Raw genomic sequence first — 23,004 nt, forward strand, 5'->3', positions numbered from 1 at the left:
ACTTGCCCAAGGTCACTCTTCTGCACCTGAAATATAGCTAATAATGACAATAATGCACATTTATGTATCAGAGGTCTGTAATACTCTTTACACACACATCATCATTAGTTATCCTCACAGCAGGCCCGTGAGGCAGGCTATATTATGCCCATTTAGTCCCAAACCTGTGATTTTATCGGCTGCCTCATTGTTTTAGAGGGTCCCTGGGGGTCTTTGAAAAATCTGGTGACTTGTCTAGGGTGATACAACCAGAGGCAGGACCCAAGCCTAGATCTTCCTAACTCTGGGTCTAGTTCTATCTGCCAGTATGAGGATTATGAGACTGAGAAAGGTTAAGTAATTTACTCCAGGTCTCAACTAAGGTATCTACGGTGGGTATGAACTCTCTGCTCCGGGTACTGTGTTCTATCTACTCTATGCTGTCCCTCATGGACCCACCGTCACCTGTCCGAGCTTCCTGGCATATTGAATAACATCTGGGACAAAGAGGAAGGTTGGATTATTGGATAAACTTTTCAACTGTTTACATCTACCGGCAGTCAGATCTCCAGATCAGCTACCAGGTCACTTCATCATAATTGTGGAAACAACCTTGCAGAACTTTCCACAGATGACCAAGACAACCTACAATCTATATTAGATGATGAAGAAATGGTCCTTATATTTTACTAAATTATTGAGAAAATTAAGCCTGTTTTTAGCCAAAAAACTGCTCTGTGTAATCGACATTTTTAATTTAATTTTTTTTTTAGGTTTTTGCAAGGCAATGGGGTTAAGTGGCTTGCCCAAGGCCACACAGCTAGGTCATTATTAAGTGTCTGAGACTGGATTTGAACCCAGGTACTCCTGACTCCAAGGCTGGTGCTTTATCCTCTATGTCACCTAGCCGCCCATAATTTAATTTTTAATATGCTAAAGATTAGAATGTCAATTTCCTCCCAGAACTTTTTATTCACATCACATGGAACAGCAGGGCTCTGAGAAGCACAGTTTGGGAAAAGCTGTCTATAGTGATTCTGTAACTTTGACACTTTAAGAAAAGATCAGAGGATTTAGAATTGGACACTTAGTCTGACCCCTTCATTGTATAAGGCTCAGAGATGGGAAGACATTTGCCCAGGGGCATACAGCTGAAAAGTGACAGTTTGGGGATTTGAAGCTAAGTCTTAAGGTCCTCAGTTTAGTGTTCTATCCCCTAGCCTATGCTGTTATTTGTCTTGCATTGCACTCTGATGGTTTTGTCTGTTTTTCTTCTTGCCTTTGCAGCTTCTAGACTGGAAACTTGGAGAACAATGAAGATGCCTTTGATTCTTTTATCCTTCAGCATCCTTGCTAGGAAGCAAGGAAGGGTGGGAGTGGGGAGCTCACCCAAAGTGTGTTCAGAGAAGTAGATCCAGAAGAAAATAAGAAGGCTCCTATTGCCAAAGGACTGCCATTTGTTTGGGGGGGGGGAGGGAAGAAAAGTAGGGAGGGGGTGACCACCAAGGGGAAGAGGTTTCTTCTGGTGTGAGAGTGCCATCCTTGTGGATGGGCTCCTATTTTGTCACCCTGGCTTAAGGGAGTCTCTCCTGGGAGGATGTAGGTTTTCCCTATTGAGTCTTGCTTTCTCCATCTGGGATCACAAGTGCCCGATTCCCAAAGTATAGACGTAGTCATTATCTAGGTCCCTGGTTAGCTTAGGAAAAATCTGTGGGTCAGTCAGAGATATTGGGGAAAACAACCTCTTATTGAATTCTGCTGCTGAGAGTGATATGTACAGCACTGGAAAGAAACTTAACACAAAGGTTTGTTGCAAGTATCAGAAAGAAAGGGAAGAGGAGAGAAAAGGGGGACCCAACATACAACTTAGACATGTTCAGTAACATGGAAGCCTGTGCTCCCACTGAAGGGGGGAGCTCTTCTGAGAGGGGATATCTTCTATTGTGATTCTAGGTGATTTCCTTGGAGCTGGCCAAGTTCAATATCAGGGATCAGCACAAAATATTACTTTGGGGGTTTATCAGGAAGGTAGGTAAATATTATTTGGGGGCCATTGTTGTAGTAACATGCAAAATATTGTCATTTTTTTATAAATGTGTTCTTTAGGTTTATAACTTCCTTTAAGGGGAGACCATGAGCTTAATCTTTTAACAACTGAATTTCCATGCATATATTCTATAAGCTATAGCCCCCCCTTAAGGAGAGACTGGTGGTCTCAAAACCCATTGGACTCTGGAGGAGAAAGTGAGGCTGGTGACTCAGCGCAATCCCCGCCTCACTCACTTGTGATGTATCTTCCCAGTGGAGAAGTCATGTATTCGGCTGGCAATTTTATTCCTCTCTAAATTTGGGCACCCTAGGACAAAGTTCTGGTCACCCTGCCCTAGCTATGTCTTCAATTAAGCTCCTAGCTCATTATCTATAGCAGACTGACTCTGATCCATGCCCCTAGCACTGGAATTGGCTGAAACATCCATTCTCACAAAATTCCCCTTGTGACCAAAACCACACATTGTTAAACTTAGAGTAGGCAGGGAAATGGGTAGAGGCCTGGGCTAGCCTGAGGAGTGAAAATGTGAGCTTGAGCACCTGAATACCTTTACCAGGCTGAGACTCTAGAAAGGGGTCACTGGAGAGCATTTGTGGAACACAGTTATCCTCCAGGATAGATTGGGGCATCAACTTCATTATCTCTTTTTTCTTTTTTTTCTGGTCATTTTCTTTTTTCCTTTTTAAAAAATTCATTTGTTTTTATTTAGTATTTTATTCCCCCCCCAGTTACAAGTAAAAAACAATTCTAACACTTATTTTCAATACTTGAATTCCAAATTCTCTCTCTTTCTCCTTTCTCTCCCTTCTCCCCCTTATTGAGAAGGCAAGCAATTTGATTTAGCCTATACATGTGTAGTTATGCAAAACATTTCTATAAGTCATGCTGTGAAAGAAAACATAGACCCCCCCCCCCCCCATAAAGTTAAGGATGTAGGCTTCAGTCTGTATTCAGACATCAGAAGCTCTTTCTCTGGGGATGCATACCATTTTTCTCATAAGTCCTTCAGAGATGTCTTAGTTTACAATATTGCAGAGAATAGCTGCCATTCACAGCTGATCATCTTACAATATTGCTGTTTGTTCCCAGTATATTTCACTTTGCAAAGGCTCATGTAAGTCTTTACAGGTTTTTCTGAAAACATCCTGCTTATCGGTTTGTATAGCACAATAGTTTTCTGTCATAATCACATGGTGCAATTTATTTAGCCATTCCCGAACTGATGGGCATCTCCTCATTCTCCATTATCTCTTAAGTTCTCCTTCAGCCCAGGATCCTGTATTATGTATCTGTGACTGGTTGAAAATATCTCCTGAGTTCAAGGCAGATGATAATGTGAGCAGACAGTGCAGAGCAATCTAGGCCGATTCAGGGTTCATCCAATTTTCACTTGGTGTCAAGAAAATAACTCCTTCTATCCATCCATCCATCCATCCATCCACCCACTCATCCATCCATCTAAGGGCAGCTAGGTGGTGCAATGAATAGAGCATCAACCCTGAAGTCTGGAGGATCTGTGTTCAGATCTGGATACTTACTAGCTGTGTGACCTTGGATGAATCACTTAACCCTGATTGCCTCATATCCAGGACGATCTCCAGTTATCTTGATTCATATCTAGCCATTGGATCTGGAGGAGGAACGTGAGGCTGGTGACTTAGCACCCCCCAACACACAATCATATCCAATGCACATGCCTATCATGGCATCACCTCCCTGATGTCATGGTCTTCTCACTATCCATCCATCCACAATCATTTATTAAACACTTATTCTGGACTAGTTATGATCCTGGCAAAATGAAACAATCCCTGCCCTCAAAGGGCATCGATTTTAGTGGAGGATGACATGGGTACAAGATCTGTACAAAATGAATGTAAGGTAGTTTGGGGGAGGGAACACAACAGCAGCAGAGAAGGCAAGGCAATGTTTAATTTAGAAGCGAATGTTTGGACTGAGTCTTAAAGAAGACTAGAGATTCTCTTTTTGGAATCCGAGGTAGCAAACTGACTCAATAAATTAGTCCTAGGGTGTGACTGGGTCCAGCCCTTTCATTACAAAAGCATAAGCTCTGGGAATCTGTGTACTTAATACCTGTTTGCCCTGGCTCAGAAGCTCATGATGTTGGCATTTCCTGTCTGACGGGTTCTTCTAGAATCTCAGGATATTATCATGCCATCTTTCTGCTCTTGGGGCTACACCCTCTTTCCCCTACGGCCCCTTGATTACATAGAGGCTCCCTAGTTCTCCATAGTTTCTTGGTACCCCCAAGGAAGGAATGATGTCAGCACCCTCCATCACCCACTGCCCCTGAGCTGACACAGCATCATCCATTTCCCCTCTTTGCCATGTCAGGGAGCCTGTTTACCAGGTGGGATCTCTTTGTTCCCAAAACGAATTCATTGATTCTATTTGACTCCTCAGTACCAGCTGTCACCACCTTTTTCTGTCCATCACTACCAACTATTTATTACCTTTGCCTGTTTCCATCTATGATGACTATCAGTGATTGCCAACAGCTCCTACTGCTGCATACTACTGATATAACACTGAAAGGGACCTGAGCCTAATCTCCCCTTTAAATATGAGGAAACTGAGGTCTAGAAAGGTAAAGTGATTTGTTTAGGGTCACACAGTAAGGGTCTGAGGCTAGATTTGAACTCAGGTCTTCTGATTCCAGGTCCTCAGTGCTTAATCACCATACTCTGTATGTGTGTGTGGGTACAGTTTACAAAACTGTAGAAATACAAATTATTCTCCTGTAGCCATTACCTTTGTTCATCATCAATATAAACTTAAACTATTATCACTGCCCAACCTGGAGATGCTGCCTCTGAAGCTCACCAAGTGGTGAGTCTTTAGTCTGAGCTATCATTTCATGAAGGACTCCACTTACACTCATTTCAATCTGAATTTGAGTCCCTCCCCAGATTTGCCCTCTTCTCCTCACTCTGTACCTCTCCATCTTCTCACCAGTGGCCACTCTTCAATGTAGGGACCTCCTCCATTTCCAGTTCCACTTTTCTTCTATCACAATGTAAGCTTGAGAGCAAGCACTATCTGTAATTATCCTTTCTTTCTCATGACTTTTCTCATCATGGTTTTGATGAATTATGAGTAGGCATAAGAGATTAAATGAAAAAAACTGAAAAAGAGACCAAATGTGTTGTGACTAGGTTAACTGTGTGTGTATGCTCAGCACTCAACACAGTGCCATCATAGTAAATGTTCAATAATGTTTATCATCTATCTCTATCTATCTATCTATCTATCTATCTATCTATCTATCTATCTATCTATCTCCTCTAGCCTATCCTTTTATTCCAGTCTATCTCTCTAATTTTTGATCTGTCAATCTGTCATTGGCAGTCAATACCATCAACTCTCATTATTATACTCAGCTTTGTTATCAACAACTTTTCATCATTTGTCAGCTTTATCATCATCATCATCCCCTTAGATTATCATTTATTCTGGTGACTATTACCATCAGTGCCTTCATTATCACTAATTTCCCATTGAAGGTCGCTTCTGACCATCTTGCCTGACTCACATCAACATCCTTCATTTCCAGATGTTTCTACTGCACTTCATTGACTGTCATCTCTGTTACCATTTACTGTCTCCATCACTGACTGTTACTGTCAACTGGTGAAGCCAAATGTCATCACTGCCTATCACTGCTACTCATCACCACTGACTAGACTGGCACTATTGTCTCCACTAATTCCCATTGCCAACCGTTGCTGCCAACCTACATCACCAACTGTCATCAGAACCATTACCACTTATCATTGCTGCTGACTGGCACCACTAGTTATCACTACCACCATCATGACTGACTAAAGACCATCTTATCATCTATCATCACTACCTCTTTCACCACAACATAAACATTGCTCCTTCCTTGGGGAAATAATATTCTATTAGACACAGGAAATCTAGGATGAGAAATTCAAAATTACATAAAAAAATGTTAGCCCTTGTATCTAGTTTCTCAAATCTTCACAGATATTGGTTTCTCCTACAAAATATTTCACTGACACTAATTTTCTTAAAGTCCATGACTGACCATATCACCCTCCTCTACTGTAAATGACTCCTGATGACCCGGGATCTGATGTAAAATACTCTGTTAACCCAGACCCTTTCTAACTTTTCAGTCATGTTACATTTTACTCTCTTCCAGTTTTGCTTATCTTCTGGTTATTACTCAAACTAGACCTTCCCTCTCCCAACTCTGACTGTTATTGCCCCTTATTCCTGGAACTTTCTCCCTCCTCATCTCTGCTTCTCTGACTTTTCTGGCTTTCTTCAAGTCAGCTAAAGATCCTCCATCTATAAGTAACTCTTCCTTAATCTTAGTGCCATTCCTCTATGATTCTCCCCCCTTCTATTTATCTTATTTATATCTTGTTTATATGTAGTTTGCATTGTGAACTGGAACTATGTTCTTGCTGACTAGTTCCTGTCTTTTCCCCTAGTTTTTTTGCAAGGCAAATGGGGTTAAGTGGCTTGCCCAAGGCCACACAGCTAGGTAATTATTAAGTGTCTGAGGCTGGATTTGAATTTAGGTACTCCTGACTCTAGGGCCAGTGCTCTATTCACTGCGCCACCTAGCTGCCACCTAGCTACCCCCTACATGACTTACTCTTAAGGATATTTTAGGTGGCACAGGCAAATAGATCCCTGTAACTGGAATCAAGGAAACCTAAGTTAAAAGCTTGCCTCAGATACTTCATACTGTGTGACACTGATGAAGTCTCTTAGCCTTCCCTTGTCTCAGTCAATCCATATATAAAATAGAAAGGGGCAGCCAAATGGTACAGTTGTTAGAGCATTAGCCCTGGAGTCAGGAGGATCTGAGTTCCAATTTGCCTTCAGGTACCTGACACTTACTAGTTGTGTGACTCTGGATTAGTCACTTAACCCCATTGTCTTGCCAAAAAAAAATGGGAAGGCTGAATTCAAAGGTCTTATATTGCACCACCTAACCGCCCTTATTTTATTATTTTAAGAAAGATTTTATTTATGAGTTTTACAATTTTTCCTCCATTCTTGCTTCCCTCCCCCACCACAGTCTTTACATTGGTTCCATGTTATACATTGATCTCTGTTGAATGTGATGACAGAGAAATCATATCCTTAAGGAAGAAAAATAAAGTATGAGATAGTAAAATTGCATAATAATATAACTTTCCCCCTAATTTGACAGTAATAATAGTAGACAATCAAATTTTAATGAAACAGATGAAACAGACTTGGAAAAATCACAAATTAACATTTTTCTATTGTATTCTAATTTATTTTGTTAATAATTTCCCAATACAGTTTGCTCTTGTTCGGGCTACATCATCACATGAGTTTGACAAGTCTGAAGATGAAGGTCCCTTCCAGTTTCCACTCAAGCAATGCTAGTGATAGGAAACTCATCCAGCTATAATTGTTAGAAAATACTCCTTTAGGGGTGTCCACCTATTAGCTAGAAAATCACTAGCTCCATTATGGTATATGAATACAATGAAATTCTATGTTAGTATGAGAAATGATGAAGTGGACAATTTCATAGGATACCGAGAAACCTCGAGGATTTGAGATAGAGTGAAGTAAGAAAACAATTTATAGAGTCAAAACAACATAATGACAAACAATTTAAAATAATTTGAAATTCTAAACAGTGCAATGGTAAACCAGCAGCCCATGTGCTGCTAGAGAGATGATAGACTCAAAATGTAAAACAAATATATTTTTCAAAGTGACCGCCATGGAAATTTGTTTTGTTTTGCTAGACTGTATATTTGTTATGAGAGTTTTCATTTTCTTTTTCTTTTCATATTCAATTTGAGAGGGAGGCATTGGAAAATAGAGATAATAAATGCTTAGAAAAATAAATGAAATTAAAACAATTTAAAAGGAAACATTTCCTTAGGCTGAAACCAAATCTGACTCTCAAAGTTCTATCCATTGCTTCTCATTGCCTTTTGTGTTGGAGCAGACCGAGCCTAATCTCATCTACTGTGAGATAACCCTTTTGTTTTTGTTTTGTTATTGATATGGTCAATTATGCTTATAATTTTCCTAATATTATGCTAGCTCTATATTCTTGATATAAATCTCTCTTAGTCAAAGTATATGGTCTTTGTAATATATTGCTACAATATTCTTGCTAGTATTTTATTTAAAACTTTTACATCAATGTTAATTAAGGAAATAGGCTTATAGTTTTCTTTCTCTATTTTTATTCTCCTTGGTTTAGGCATAAAAATCACATTTGTGTCATAAAAGGAATTTATTAGGACTTCATTACCTGTTTAAAAATAGTTTACATGGTATTAGGTTTAATAGTTCCTTTTGAACTATTGTTTGGTAGAATTCACTTGTAAACCCATCTAATTCTGAGAATTTTTCTTAGGGAACTCATTTATGGGCTTGTTCAGTTTCAAAGACAGGGTTCTTTAAGTATTCTATTTCCCCTTTTCTTAAACTGGGAAATTTATATTTCAATAAGTATTCATTTATTTCACTTAGATCATCAGTTTTACTAACATATAATTGGACAAAATGACTCCTAATAATTGCTTTAATTTCATTTTCATTGGTTATGCATTCACTCCTTTCAGTTTTATATTGGTAATTTGTTTTTTCTTTTTTTCAAAAAATAATAGTTAATCTATTTTATTGGTTTCACCCCCATTAAACCAGTTCCTAGTTTTATTTATCAGTTAAATTTTTTTAAACTTTCAATTTTTATTAATCTCTTTTTTGATTTTCAGGATTTCCATTTGTATGCATAGCTGTAGTTTTTTTTAAGTTTTTGCAAGGCAATGGGGTTAAGTGGCTTGCCCAAGTTAGCTGTAGATTTTTAATTTATTCTTTTTTCTAGTTTTTTTCAGTTGTATGCTCAATTCATTGATCTTTTTTTCTCTTTCATTCATTCATTCATTCATCTATTTATTTATCTATCTACCTATTTATTTATTTATCTATCTATTTATTTATTTATTTATAGTTTTTTTTGCAAGGCAAATGGGGTTAAGTGGCTTGCCCAAGGCCACGTAGCTAGGTAATTATTAAGTGTGGGAGGCCAGATGTGAACCCATATCCTCCTGACTCCAGGGCGGGTGCTCTATCCATTGCGCCACATAGTTGTCCCTTGGCATTCATTTTTATGAGGTTTTGAGTTTCCAATTTTTCTCCTTTCCTCTTCTCTTCTGACAACAGAAGGCAATTTGATATGGTCTATTTGTGTTATCATTTAAGACATACTTTCATAGTAGTCAAAGTTGTGGAAGAAGAAGCAGATCAAAAGGAAAAAAAAACAAGAGAAAGAATAAAGCTAAAAAACTTTCTTTGATCTACATTCAGAGTCCATCAGTTCTTTATCTGAATATAGATAGCATTTTTGTTTGTGAGACCCTTGTACGTGTCTTGGATCTTTGTGTTGCTTAATGAGTCTTCATTGTTGATCCTTACATAATGTTGCTGATAATGTATACAATGTTTTCTTTCACTTTGCATCATTTCATAGATCTTTCTAGCTTTTTTTCCTGAAATCTGCCTATTCATTTCTTATTGTATAATAGTATTCCATTGCATTCATATATTACAGCTTGGTCAGCCAATCCCCAACTGATGGACCTCTCTTCAGTTGTTAATATTTTGTCACCATGAAAAGGATTGCTGTAAATATAGGGCCTTTCCCCCTTTTTATGATTTTTTTTTTTTTTGGAATACAGACTTATTAATGGTCAAAGAGTAAGCAACAGTTTTATACTCCTTTTGGACTTAGTTTCAAATTTCTGAACCAGAGTTGTTGGATCAATTCACATCTCCACCAGTGGTGTATTATTGTCTCAATTTTCACACATTCTCTCCACCCTTTACCAACTTTCCCTTTTTGTCATTTAAGCGAATCTGAAAGGTATGAGGTGATATCTCAGAGTTGTTTTAATTTGTATTCCCTAACCAAAAGTAATTTTGAGCACTTTTTCATATGCCTTTTATATATCTTTGATACTTCATCTGCAAACTGCTTCTTCATATCCTTTGATGATTTATCAGTTAAGGAATGGCTTGTATTTTTTTTTTTAGTTTTTTTTTTTGCAAGGTAATGAGGTTAAGTGATTTGCCCAAGGCCACACAGCTAGGTAATCATTAAATGTCTAAGGTCAGATTTGAACTCAGGTACTTTTGACTCCAGGGCTGGTGCTCTATCCACTGCACTACCTAACTGCCCCAACTTGTATTTTTTAAAAAATATTTATTTGCTTTTCTAACTACATGCTAAGATAGTTTTTTTTAATCAGGTCCTTTTTCTTTTTAGGTTTTTGCAAGGTAAATGGTGTTAAGTGGCTTGCCCATGGCCATACAGCTAGGTAATTATTAAGTGTCTGAGGCCGGATTTGAACTCGGGTACTCCTGACTCCATGCTCTATCCACTGAGCCATCTAGCTACCCCTCATGTTAAGATCGTTTTAAACAATTATTTTTTTTGCAAGTTTTTGAGTTTCACATTTTTCTCCCTCCCTCCTTTCCCTCCCCCTCCCTTTGACAAAAAGCCATCTATTATAGGTTATACATTTATAACTCTGTTAAATATGAATCCATATTAATCATGTGAAAGAAGAATCAAATCAAAACAGAAAAAAACCCATAAAACATAAGACAACTTTTAAAAATTGAAGATAGTAAGTTTTGATCTGCATTTAAACTCCAAAGTTCCTTCTCTGGATATGGATGGTATTTTCCATCACAAGCTTTTTAGGATTGTCTTTGATTATTGTACTGCTCAAATAAACAAGTTGATCATCATCCATTATTGCTGTTGGTATGTGCAGTGTTCTTCTGGTTCTGCTCATTTCACTCAGCATCTGTTCATGCAAGTCTTTCCAGATTTTTCTGAAGTCCCATTCTTCATGATGACTTAAAGAATAATAATGTGTTCTGCCATTCCCCAATTAATGGGCATCTCCTCAACTTCCAATGTTTTGCCACCATGAAAACAGTTGCTATGAATATTTTTGCAATGTGGGATTTTTGCCTTTTTTTTTGTGAGCTCTTTAGTCCCTAAACTTTTCAATTTGTCTTCAGATGGCATAGTTTCCAGTGTCATTATAATCCTGGTTGCCCTTTCCAGGTCTGGCCTGGATATCTTTCAGAGAAAATCAGATCCACATTTTGCCTTCTAGAATTTACAAGAAGCAATTATTTTAGGAGAAACTTTCCAGATACTGATGACCCCTGAATGTCTGATGACTTGTCTGCAAGTTTCTGCTATGTCACCTTTTCCCAGGTCTATATTCCTTGTATTGCTCCTTCCCCCATTTTTATTTCATAAAACTGCTCCATGCTTTTGGTTGGTTCAGTTCAGCCCTCTCCCAAAGAGTTGACTGATGTCAGGGAACCCATTCCTGCAACCCTGGGAGGGATGGACAGTCAGAGTATACAGCTTTACCTATATCTCAAAGCTTTCCATTCTGGCAAAAAGTACTCTCCCTTTGGGAAGCTGCTTCTAGAAAACTGTCTTTCTGACCCTCCACTCAAATTAAGAAGGTCTAAAACTAAGTACTGTGACCCCTCAGACTGATTTTACCAAGGTCAATACCTCTGTTATTGATAATGGCCCCATCATTTTCTCCTTGACTAGTCCAACCTCCGAGACTCAGTCCTTTTGGATTCCTTTTTCCTTCATTTTCCAAAGTCAAAAATTCTGTTAGTTGTTCCCTTCTATATGTTTATAACTCTAGGTCTCTCATCAGCTTTTTTTTTTAGGTTTTTTTTTTTTGCAAGGCAAATGGGGTTAAGTGGCTTGCCCAAGGCCACACAGCTAGGTAATTATTAAGTGTCTGAGGCCGGATTTGAACCCAGGTACTCCTGACTCCAGGGCTGGTGCTTTATCCACTGCGCCACTTAGCTGCCCCTCTCATCAGCTTTCTTCTGAACTATTAAGACTGGTCTAACAATTTTCCTTAGCTTCCAGTTTCTCTGTCTTCAATCTGCCTTACAAATTTTTTTCAGAAACATTTCCCCAAACTCTCCTATGTAGAGATTTCAGTTTAATGTAGGAAGGGGAAGGGAGCAGACATTGTTGTAAAAAGGAATAAAGAAAATCCCTCAGCTGAGGCAGGTAAAAACCTTCTCTGCAACTTATAGATAGAGGTTTGGATAGTGAGATGGTAAGGGACTTACCAAGGGTCACATAGTCAGGATAGATGAAAAGCAGGACTTGAACCTAACCTGTTGTACTTTGCTGACTCTCACTTCTTGGGAAATACATTTTCCTGGTTACAGTCATCCCCAAGGAGGAATGGGGAGCTTTCAGGGCTAGGGATTATTGGGGATCTCCAACCAGTGGTGGATAGTCAGTGGTAGGGATGTCATAAGAGAAACTTTTGTTTAGATGCTAATGTATTAAATGACCTTTGAGAGCCCCTTTCATGACTGAGATTCTGAAATTCCGAGAGTTCTGCCCATCGTACTCCGCTTCTCAAAGACCTTCAAAGACTTTCCACTACCTGGAGAGGTAGTTGGATGGTGCTGTGGTGCACAAAGTATGGGACCTGGGGTCCTGAGGATTGGGCTCAAATACCACCTTATACATTTACTGTGTTACCCTGGGCAAGTCACTAAACTATCAGCCTCTGTTTATTTATTTGTAAAATGAAAATAATTAATAACACCCACCTCCTGGGCTGATTGTGAATGAGATAATAATAATTGCTAGAAATTATAGCACGCTTTAGTGTTTGCAAAGTGCCTTACAAATATTCATTCATTTGATCCTCACCACAACCTGGAGTGAGGTGCTAGCATTATCCCCTTTTTATTGATGAAGAAACTAAAACAGATGGAGGTTAAATGATTTGCCCAAGGTCATACAGGTAGAAAGTGTCTGAAGTTGGATTTGAACTTTAGTTTTTCCTGATTCCAGACACAATACTCTATCACTTATGCCACATAGATGTCTCAGTAGCATAAACACATTCCAAAGTCTCAAAGCACTATATAATTGCTAAATATTGCTACTACTACTACTACTACTACTACTATTTTTATTATAATTGATTTCACTGCTACTACTATTACTACCATTACTGTTATGATTACGAATTCTATTAATACTATTTCTAGGACTTATTTCTATTTTATTGCTTTTATTATTGCTATTTCTATTACTACTACTTCTATTGCTATTACTACTATTACTACCACTGCTATTTCTATTGCTTCTTCTATTGCTACTATTACTGTGACTGCCACTGCTATTTCTATTGCTACTATTACTACTACTATTTCTATTACTGTTACTACTACTATTGCTATTTTTTCTATCACTACCACTTCTATTGTACTACTATTTCTCCTATTTCTTCTATTACTACTGCTACTAGTATTTCTATCACTCATACTACTTCTATTGCTATTACCTGAGGATTGGGTTCAAATTATACACTTACGGTGCTACCCTGGGCAAGTCACTAAACTACCAGCCTCTGTTTACTCATTTGTAAAATGAAAGTAATTAATAATACCCACCTCTATTATTACTGCTATTTCTATTACCATTGCTACTAGTTTTATTACTATTGCTACTTCTGGTACTATTGCTCCTTCTACTTCCATTACTACTGCTGCTTCTAATGTTACTACCATTCCTATTACTGGAACTACTACTGTTACCACAACCACTACTAACCACTAGGTTAATATCCAAACTTGATCTTCGAACATTCCAAGTCCCAAACTATCACCCACTAATCTCCTCCTTACAAACACTCTCTAGTTTCCTCACTGCCCCAACTCCCATTTCATACAGCTTTAATTCCTTCCTCTATGTTATTGTTTGTGCCTTCTCCCCCTCCGCCAACATGAACTATCCTTTTGATCTCTTCTGTACCTCACATTCACCAGTCCTAAGGAAAATAAATATAAATAATCTTCCTTTGTCAACCAACCTTGCTGATATCCATCTTAAATCTACATTCCGTAGATCTTAGGTGAAATTTGTCCTATGTCTTTACTTTTTTAATTCAAAATCATGATTTTTTTCATTGTAATTCATTTTAAACCAATGCCATTTATGAGCCCTTTCTCGCCTTTGTAGATAATAATATTAGCAAGAATTTACATAGAGCTGTAAGGTTTTGTGAAGCTTTTTACATTTGTTATCTCATTTGTTCCTCATAACCTCATAACCTTATTATCTCCATCCTACAAGATGAGAAAACTGAAGCTATTTATTTATTTATTTTTAAATATTTTATTTGAGTTTTGAGTTTTACAATTTTTCTCCCAATCTTACTCCCCCCCCCTCGGAAAGCAATTTGTCAGTCTTTATTTTGTACTTTGTATGTTGTACATTGATCCAAATTGAGTGTGATGAGAGAGAAATCATATCCTTAAGGAAGAAACAAAAAGTATAAGCGATAACAAGATCAGACAAGAAGATATGTTTTTTTTCAAAATTAAAGGGAATAGTCCTTCAACTTTGTTCAAACTCCACGGCTCTTTATCTGGATATGGATGTTATTCTCCATTGCAGATAGCACAAAATTGTCCCTGGTTGTTGCACTGATGGAATGAGCAAGTCCATCAAGGTTGAACATCACCCCCATGTTGCTGATAGGGTGTACAGTGTTTTTCTGGTTCTGCTCATCTCACTTGGCATCAGTTCATGCAAATCCCTCCAGGCTTCCTTGAATTTCCATCCCTCCTGGTTTCTAATAGAACACTAGTGTTCCATGACATACATATACCATGGTTTGCTAAGCCACTCCCTAATTGAAGGACATTTACTTGATTTCCAATTCTTTGCCACCACAAACAGGGCTGCTATGAATATTTTTTGTACAAGTGATTGTTTTCACCCTTTTTCATCATCTCTTCAGGGTATAGACCCAGTAGTGATATTGCTGCATCAAAAGGTATGCTCATTTTTGTTGCCCTTTGGGAGTAGTTCCAAATTTCTCTCCAGAAAGGTTGGATGAGTTCACAGCTCCACCAACAATGTAATAGTGTCTCAGATTTCCCACAACCCTTCCAACAATGATCCTTTCTGGTCATATTGGCCAGTCTGAGAGGTGTGAGGTGGTACCTCAGAGAAGCTTTGATTTGCATTTCTCTAATAATTTATGATTTAGAGCAATTTTTCATATGGCTATGGATTGCATTGATCTCCTCATCTGTAAATTGCCTTTGCATATCCTTTGACCATTTGTCAATTGGGGAATGGCTTTTTTTAAAAATATGACTCAGTTCTCTGTATATTTTAGAAATGAGTCCTTTGTCAAAATTATTAGTTGTAAAGATTCCCAATTTGCTACATTTCTTTTGAACTTGGTTACAGTGGTTTTATCTCTGCAAAAGCTTTTTAATTTAATGTAATCGAAATCATCTAGTTGGTTTTTGGTGATGTTCTCCAACTCTTCCTTAGTCATAAAACTGCTCCCCTTTCCATAGATCTGACAAGTAAACTAGTCCTTGATCTTCTAATTTGCTTATAATATCATTTTTATGTCTAAATCCTGTAACCATTTGTATTTTATCTTGGTAAAGGGTGTGAGGTGTTGGTCTAATCCACGTTTCTTCCATACTAACTTCCAATTTTTTTTTTTTAGGTTTTTGCAAGGCAAATGCGGTTAAGTGGCTTGCCAAAGGCCATACAGCTAGGTAATTATTAAGTGTTAGAGACCGGATTTGAACCCAGGTACTCCTGACTCCAAGGCCAGTGCTTTATCCACTGTGCCACCTAGCTGCCCCATAACTTCCAATTTTCCCAGCAGTTTTTATCAAAGAGAGTTTTTAATCCCAATAGCTGGACTCTTTGGGTTTATCAAATAGCAGATTACTATAATCATCTCCTGCTTTTTGCACCTAGTCTATTCCACTGGTCCACCACTCTATTTCTTAGCCAATACCAAACAGTTTTGATGACTGATGCTTTATAATATAATTTTAGATCAGGTAGGGCTAAGCCTCCTTTTTTTTTGTTTGTCTTTTTTTTTGCAAGGCAGTGGGGTTAAGTGACTTGCCCAAGGCCACACAGCTAGGTAATTATTAAGTGTCTGAGGCCGGATTTGAACTCAGGTACTCCTGACTCCAGGGCTGGTGCTCTATCCACTGCACCACCTAGCTGCCCCTGCTAAGCCCCCTTCTTTTGCACTTTTTCCCATTAAATTTCTGGAAATTCTTGACTTTTTATTTCTCCATATGAATTTACTTACAATTTTTTCTAATTCATTAAAGTAATTTTTTGGAATTTTGATTGGTAGGGCAATAAACAGATAGTTTAGTTTTGGTAGAATTGTCATTTTTATTATATTAGTTAGACCTATCCATGAGCAGTTAATGTTTATCCAGTTATTTAAATCTGATTTAATTTATGTGAGAAGTGTTTTGTAATTGTTTTCAAAAAGTTTCTGAGTCTGTCTTGGCAAATAGACTCCCAGGTATTTTATATTGTCTGAGGTTACTTTGAATGGGATTTCTCTTTCTAGCTCTTCCTGCTGTATCTTGCTAGACATATATAGAAAAGTTGAGGAGTTATGAGGGTTTGTTTTATAACCTGCAACTTTGCTAAAATTGCTAATTGTTTCCAGTAGTTTTTGGGATGATTTCTTGGGATTCTCTAGGTAGACCATCATGTCATCTGCAAAGAGTGAGAATTTTGTCTCTTCCTTCCCAATTCTAATTCCTTCAATTGCTAAGAGATATTTTTGATTTGTACAGAGTTGCTCAGCCAGTGTCTAGGTCAGGATTTGAAGTCAGATCTCCTTGACTTTCAAATGAAATACTATATCCCCCATTTAGTAGGGTCAAAAATTATTCATGTCCTGATGCTCAACCATCCTCTCCAGACTAAGCTAGGCAAGTTCTGAAAGGGCAGAGATGAATTGAAGTCTACTACTGGTTCTATGTTCCAAGACCTTCTTAAACTTGAATTTAACTGATATAATTTCTCTCTCTCTCTTTTTTTTTTTAGATTTTTCAAGGCAATGGGGTTAAGTGGCTTGCCCAAGGCCACATAGCTAGGTAATTATTAAGTGTCTGAAGCCGGATTTGAACTCAGATACTCCTGACTCCAAGGCTAGTGCTCTATTCACTGCCCCACCTAGCTGCCTCTAGCTGATATAATCTTAGAAAGCCCAAGATCAAGTCCATTCTATAATGAAGCACTGGAGGATGATATTAGGGAGGGCATACAATAAGAGCAGACAATAATAATGAGAATAATAATAAGAAACTATAAATTACTGCAGAATAGACCTTTCCAGGCTTCCCTGATTGCCCTTGTCCCTTTTATTTTTTCTGTATACATCATTTAACTTCCTGCCTTTCCCCTACCTCATTGGAAAGATCAGAAATATGGTATCCATTATACAGGTGAAGTCATACAAACTTATTTCCATATTCATGGTTTTCTTTTTTGATTGTCACTTTTATTTTCAAATGAATTCTCTTCCCTTCCTCCATTGAAAGCCATCTCTTAGCACTCAAAATTTAAAAAGAGAACAAAACTAATTTATACATTAGCTAAGTCAAACATTATAAGCATTGTATAAAATCTACAATCACCCACCTCTACAGAAAAGGGCCACTGGATCCTAGATTTAGAGTTGAAAGTGACCTTGGATATCATCTGGTTTTAACCCCTTCATGTTTCAAATGAGGAAAATGAGGGTAGAACAATTAACCTAAAGTCACAGAGTCAAGAAACATGAAGAGATGAGTGGTACAGTTTCATGTCTCTTTTTAGAGCGAAGTTTGTTCATTACAATGATGCAGCATTCCCATTTTGACTTTTTTTTCTCTTCTATTTTACATTGTGGGTTATTTTCTTGATTCCCCATATTTATTTCACTCTAGGGAACTTCCATTGATTCTTTGGATTCTTCACAGCCATTGTTTCTTATAGTGTATAGTCTTCCCCATCACATTCTTGTACCATCATAATCTTTTTCATCAGTCCCCAGTTGATAGGTATCAAGGTTTTCCCTCAGTTTGTTATTGCCACAAAAATAATTTTGGACTGTCTGGGTCCTTTTTTTGGGGGGATCTCATTAGATTTTATACCTAGCCATGATACCTTTGGTCAAAAGGTATGGATATGTAAGTCACTTTCTTGTAGTCATTGTTCAGCCTTCATTTTGGAGGACCAATGACAACGTGGGATGATGTGACTTGAGCATGAAATGGATTCAAGTGAGGCAGAATTTCACATAGTCATCAGCCTCACTCTTATCATAGTTCCGAATTGATATTAGACCATTTGATCAATTTACTTTATCAACTTTTGCATTTTACCAACTTTGTATTAACAGCAATGTGTTACCAACACCCCTCTACAACTGATAATTCCCATTATTTGCCCTATTTGACAATTTGAAGCAAAAGCAGATTATTATTATTTTGAACTGGTTGATTATCTATATTCTTTTTAGAACTATAGGTTGTAACAACCAGAGCTTTGACCCAAGACTGTGAAATTTGCAGAACAATGATAACATTTTCATTTAACACCTAGTTATGAAGAATAATTACTTGAAATAGGAAGTTACCAGATGGTACCTCACAACCCTGGCAGATGTGATCCAGGTGAGTTTCTCTCCAGTCCAGGCCTTCTCTTTCCTTCTCCAGCTAAGCAATGGGTCTCAGAATGTCCAGTGGACTCTGCCTCTGGGGCCCATAGCCTTAGGGATCATCTAATAGAGTCTTGGACCCCCATGGGGATGGTTTCTCTTCTTTCCCCACATCTATCTCAAGTGAATTTATCTTTTAAAAACCTTATTATTATGATATTCTTTTCATGTTGGGTTCCAGAATCTCTAGCCATAGCCCTGGTTATTTCTTGTTTTGTTTTTTTTTTTTGTCTTTTTAGATTTTTGCAAGGAAAATGAGGTTAAGTGGCTTGCCCAAGGCCACACAGCTAGGGAATTATTAAATGTTTGAGACTGGATTTGAACCCAGGTACTCCTGACTCCAGGGCCAGTGCTTTATCCACTATGCCACCTAGCCGCCCCACTAATATAAAGCTATTTATTAAGTGTTTATTATGTGGTAAGCAGCATACTAAACACTGAGGCCATAAGTTAGAATCCAGAGACCTCAAATATTAATAAGGGAAGGCAATACATGTAGAAGAAGGGTGTGGGGTGGCTAGGTGGCGTAATGGATAGAGCACCTGCCCTGGAGTCAGGAGGACCTGGGTTCAAATTCGACCTCAGACACTTAATAATTCCCTAGCTATGTGACCTTGGGCATTGCCTTGCAAAAAACCAAAAAAAAAAAAAAGAAAGAGAAGGGTGTATTCTTCAGGAAAATCACTGTATGGGTGCATGAAACCATAGGGCAATGGACAGATTCCAAGAGCTTCGGAATAAATGAATAATCTAAGATGTTAGAAGATGGAAGTGTCACAGAGAAGAATCATGGAAATTTTCCTTCTTTGGTGTCTGGTGAGGTCATAGAATTTGAGACTGGGAAGGATTTAGAAATCAGTGGGTACATATGGGCAAAAGTACTGACTGGGATGTCAGAAGACCTTTGTCGCAGTCCTATCTCTGATGTTTCCTTCCTGAGTGACCTTAAGCACGTGGCTAAGCTTCAGTTCTATTATGTATAAAATAAATGGGGTTAGACTGGGGTTTTTTCCAATTTTACTTCTGTGATGCAGTTCAAGCCCCTCATCTGACAGCTGAGAAAACTGAAGCTCAAGAGTTCTAATGATTTGCTGAAGATTTGTTGGTGTTCTTCACTTATTCTGCAATGTGTGATTCTTTGTGATGCCAATCCTGTATGACTTTCTTGGCAAAGACACTGAAGTAGTTTGTCATTCTCTTTAGTAAATTGATGCAAATAGTCACTCTTGCAGAGTTGCAGGACTAGTAAGTGTCTGAGGTTCTATTTGAACTCATCTTCTGGATTGGAGGCCTGGCACTCTAGCCTCGAGTCACTTAGCTGCCTCCAAGTCAACAGAAGTGAAGAGACTTTGCCAGGGTCACACAGTTTTTAAGTGTCTGAGGTAGAATTTGAACTCAAGTCTTTCTGATTTGAGATCCATTGATCTATCTACTGAACCATTTAGTTGCCTACGCAAGATTACCTAGGGAGTAAATAGCTGGGGCAGGATTCAAACTCAGGTATTTGGGTTTCAAATGATCCTTTACTCTTTCTGAGGAAAACTAAAGATCTGGAGGGGAAATGGGTACGTGCTGCTACAGCATGAAAGATGGAGGTTAATAATAAGATTAGGAGAAGGTATGGGTTGTTAAGCCTTAGTAAGAATAATTAAAATGGGTTAGGGCACATTCTCTAAAATAAGGTGGATGATTATTGGGATGACTAAATTAGACTGGGATGGCGCGGGCAGTCATCCCATGGACAGAGGGAAGGATGGAACCCAGTCCTCATGTTGTCCATGGTTTTTTTAAAACACTATAGTTCTTTCCTAGTAAACTTTCCCCTAACTTCCAGCTCAGAACTGTCCCTAAAAAACAAAGAAAAATAGTTAAGCAAAACCCGACTGACGCAGCAACCAGAGCTGACAGTGAGTCGAGTTTAGTTTCCCCTAAAGTAAGGTTATTGCTTCTTAACTATGTTCTCCACTTCCCACCCAGCGATGGATGCTGGCAGTTTGCTGAGCATGCTTTTTATGTGCTAAGATAAAACTCAACCTTAAGGCCAAGTTTCATTCTCTCTTAGAGCCAAAGAACCCAAGAAGACAGAGATCAGGAGACAGAGCTCATTTCCCTAGTGATCGACAGATAATGGGAAAAGGATGCTCAACTAAGGGAGCCAATGCATATTGGTTTACTGTAGCAAGGCAAATAAATTTTGGAAGCAGGAAGACCTGAATTCAAATCTTGCTTTGGATTCTTATGAGTTGGGTGGCTGGGGGAAGGTCACTTCCCCTGTTTTCCCTACCATGAAATGAGACAAAAAAATTCTCTATAGTCCCTATCTCAAAGAAAGCTCAACTGAGCCGTCCAAAGGCAGATTCCCGCCCCCCTTTTTCATGTTTCTTGCTTTTTATTTATTTATTTGTGTATTTTAGTGGCTTTTTTTTGCATGCTAACATGAAAATATATTTTGCCTGAATATATGTAAGATGGATAATATAGTTCTTGTCTTCTCAGTGGATGGGGGAAGGACTGGGAAGGTGAGAATTTAAAACTCAAAATTAAAAAAAATATTAAAAATAAACAACTAAAAAGGGCAGCTGCCATCAGAATATTGACTCTTTTGAGTTGTAGCAGCAACACTGTCAGCAGCGGATGAAGCAGAATCCTGACAGTGAGGGAAAAGTCCCCTACAGAGGAAAAATATGGGAGTTGGGCTGCTAACTATATTTGGAATTCTTTTTTGAGCTTTTACAATTTTTAGAGACAATCCCAGTTCAGTGACTTGCCCAGGATCATGTGACTACTAGTAAGCATCTGAGGCCAGATTTGAACCAGGTCCTCCTGACCTCAGGTCCAATTCTCTATCCACTGGACCACTGAGTTATTCCTGGTGTTAGAATCTAAAATAACTAAAAAATGATTCTGTTTTCAAGGTCCTAAGGAGTCTCTCAATGTAGTTTTAGCATTCTATGATTTTTCATTACTTTGCATACCCTTTTTCTACCTAATTCATGGCTGTTCTTTGGGTATAACATGGGTTTTTCTTTCTCCTTGCTGGGGATGACCTTTAGACCATATTCCCAAACAGTTGTTTATTGAAAAATTTTTTCTCTTTATTTTTGTTACATTTTAATTTTTTTTTTTATGCTTTTGCAAGGCAAATGTGGTTAAGTGGCTTGCCCAAGGCCACACAGCTAGGTGATTATTAAGTGTCTGAGACCAGATTTGAACCTAGGTACTCCTGACTCCAAGGCCAGTGCTTTATTCACTACACCACCTAGCTGCCCCTATTTTAAGTTTTAAACTGTTTCCCCCCCTCCCCACCCTGCATTAGAGGTCATCATTTGATGCAGATCTATAAATATATGTCAAACCATATGCTATGAGTAGTTCTATTTATCTATTCATCTTTCTCTGGAGGGAAATAGCATTTTCCTTCATAGGCTCTTCATGGTTGATTTGAGTATTTATTGTACACAGAATAACTTGGTTGTTCGTGAATGTTTGAACAATGTCACTGTTACTATATACAGAGTTCTCAAGCTTGTGCGCATTCCATTCTTCATTATTTGTTTTTGTTTTTGTTTTTTTTTGCTAGGCAATGGGGTTCAGTGGCTTGCCCAAGACCACACAGCTTGGTAATTATTAAGTGTCTGAGGCCGGATTTGAACTCAGGTCCTCTTGACTCCAGGGCCAGTGCTCTATCCACTGCGCCACCTAGCCGCCCCCTTCATTATTTCTTGCACGTCTTTCCATATTCTCCTAAAATCAACAAATTCATCATTTCTTACAATGGAATAGAGTTCCATCACAACCATATGATTCCAGTTTATCTTTTTTTTTTTAGTTTATCTTTTTTATTTTTTATTTTTCTTATTTTTATTTTATTTTTTTAATTCTCATTTTGTACAAATTTTTTTTTACATTAATAGAATATTCTTGTTTAAGAGTAAACAAAATACCCCTCCCCCCATGAATATATAGACTTGCCTGGGCGATAAAGTAAAGGGGAGAGAAAAAAATTAAAATTAAAAAAATAATAGTAATAATTGTAGGTATGGCCAGGTGGCGCAATGGACGAAGCACCAGCCCTGGAGCCAGGAGCACCCGAGCCCACATCCAGCCCCATAGACCCAACAATCACCCAGCCGTGTGACATGCAAGCCACCCAATCCCCACTGCCCTGCAAAAACCAAAAAGAAGAAAAAAAAAAGACCTAAAATAAAATAAAATAGTAATCATAGTAGGGGTGGCTGGGTGGCAGACAGAGCACTGGCCCTTGAGCCAGGAGCACCTGGGTCCAAATCTGGCCCCAGACACCCAAAGATCACCCTGCTATGTGGCCCCAGGCAGGCC

This window comes from Macrotis lagotis, chromosome 4 (genome assembly GCF_037893015.1).
Source record: "Macrotis lagotis isolate mMagLag1 chromosome 4, bilby.v1.9.chrom.fasta, whole genome shotgun sequence".
NCBI lineage: Eukaryota > Metazoa > Chordata > Mammalia > Peramelemorphia > Peramelidae > Macrotis > Macrotis lagotis.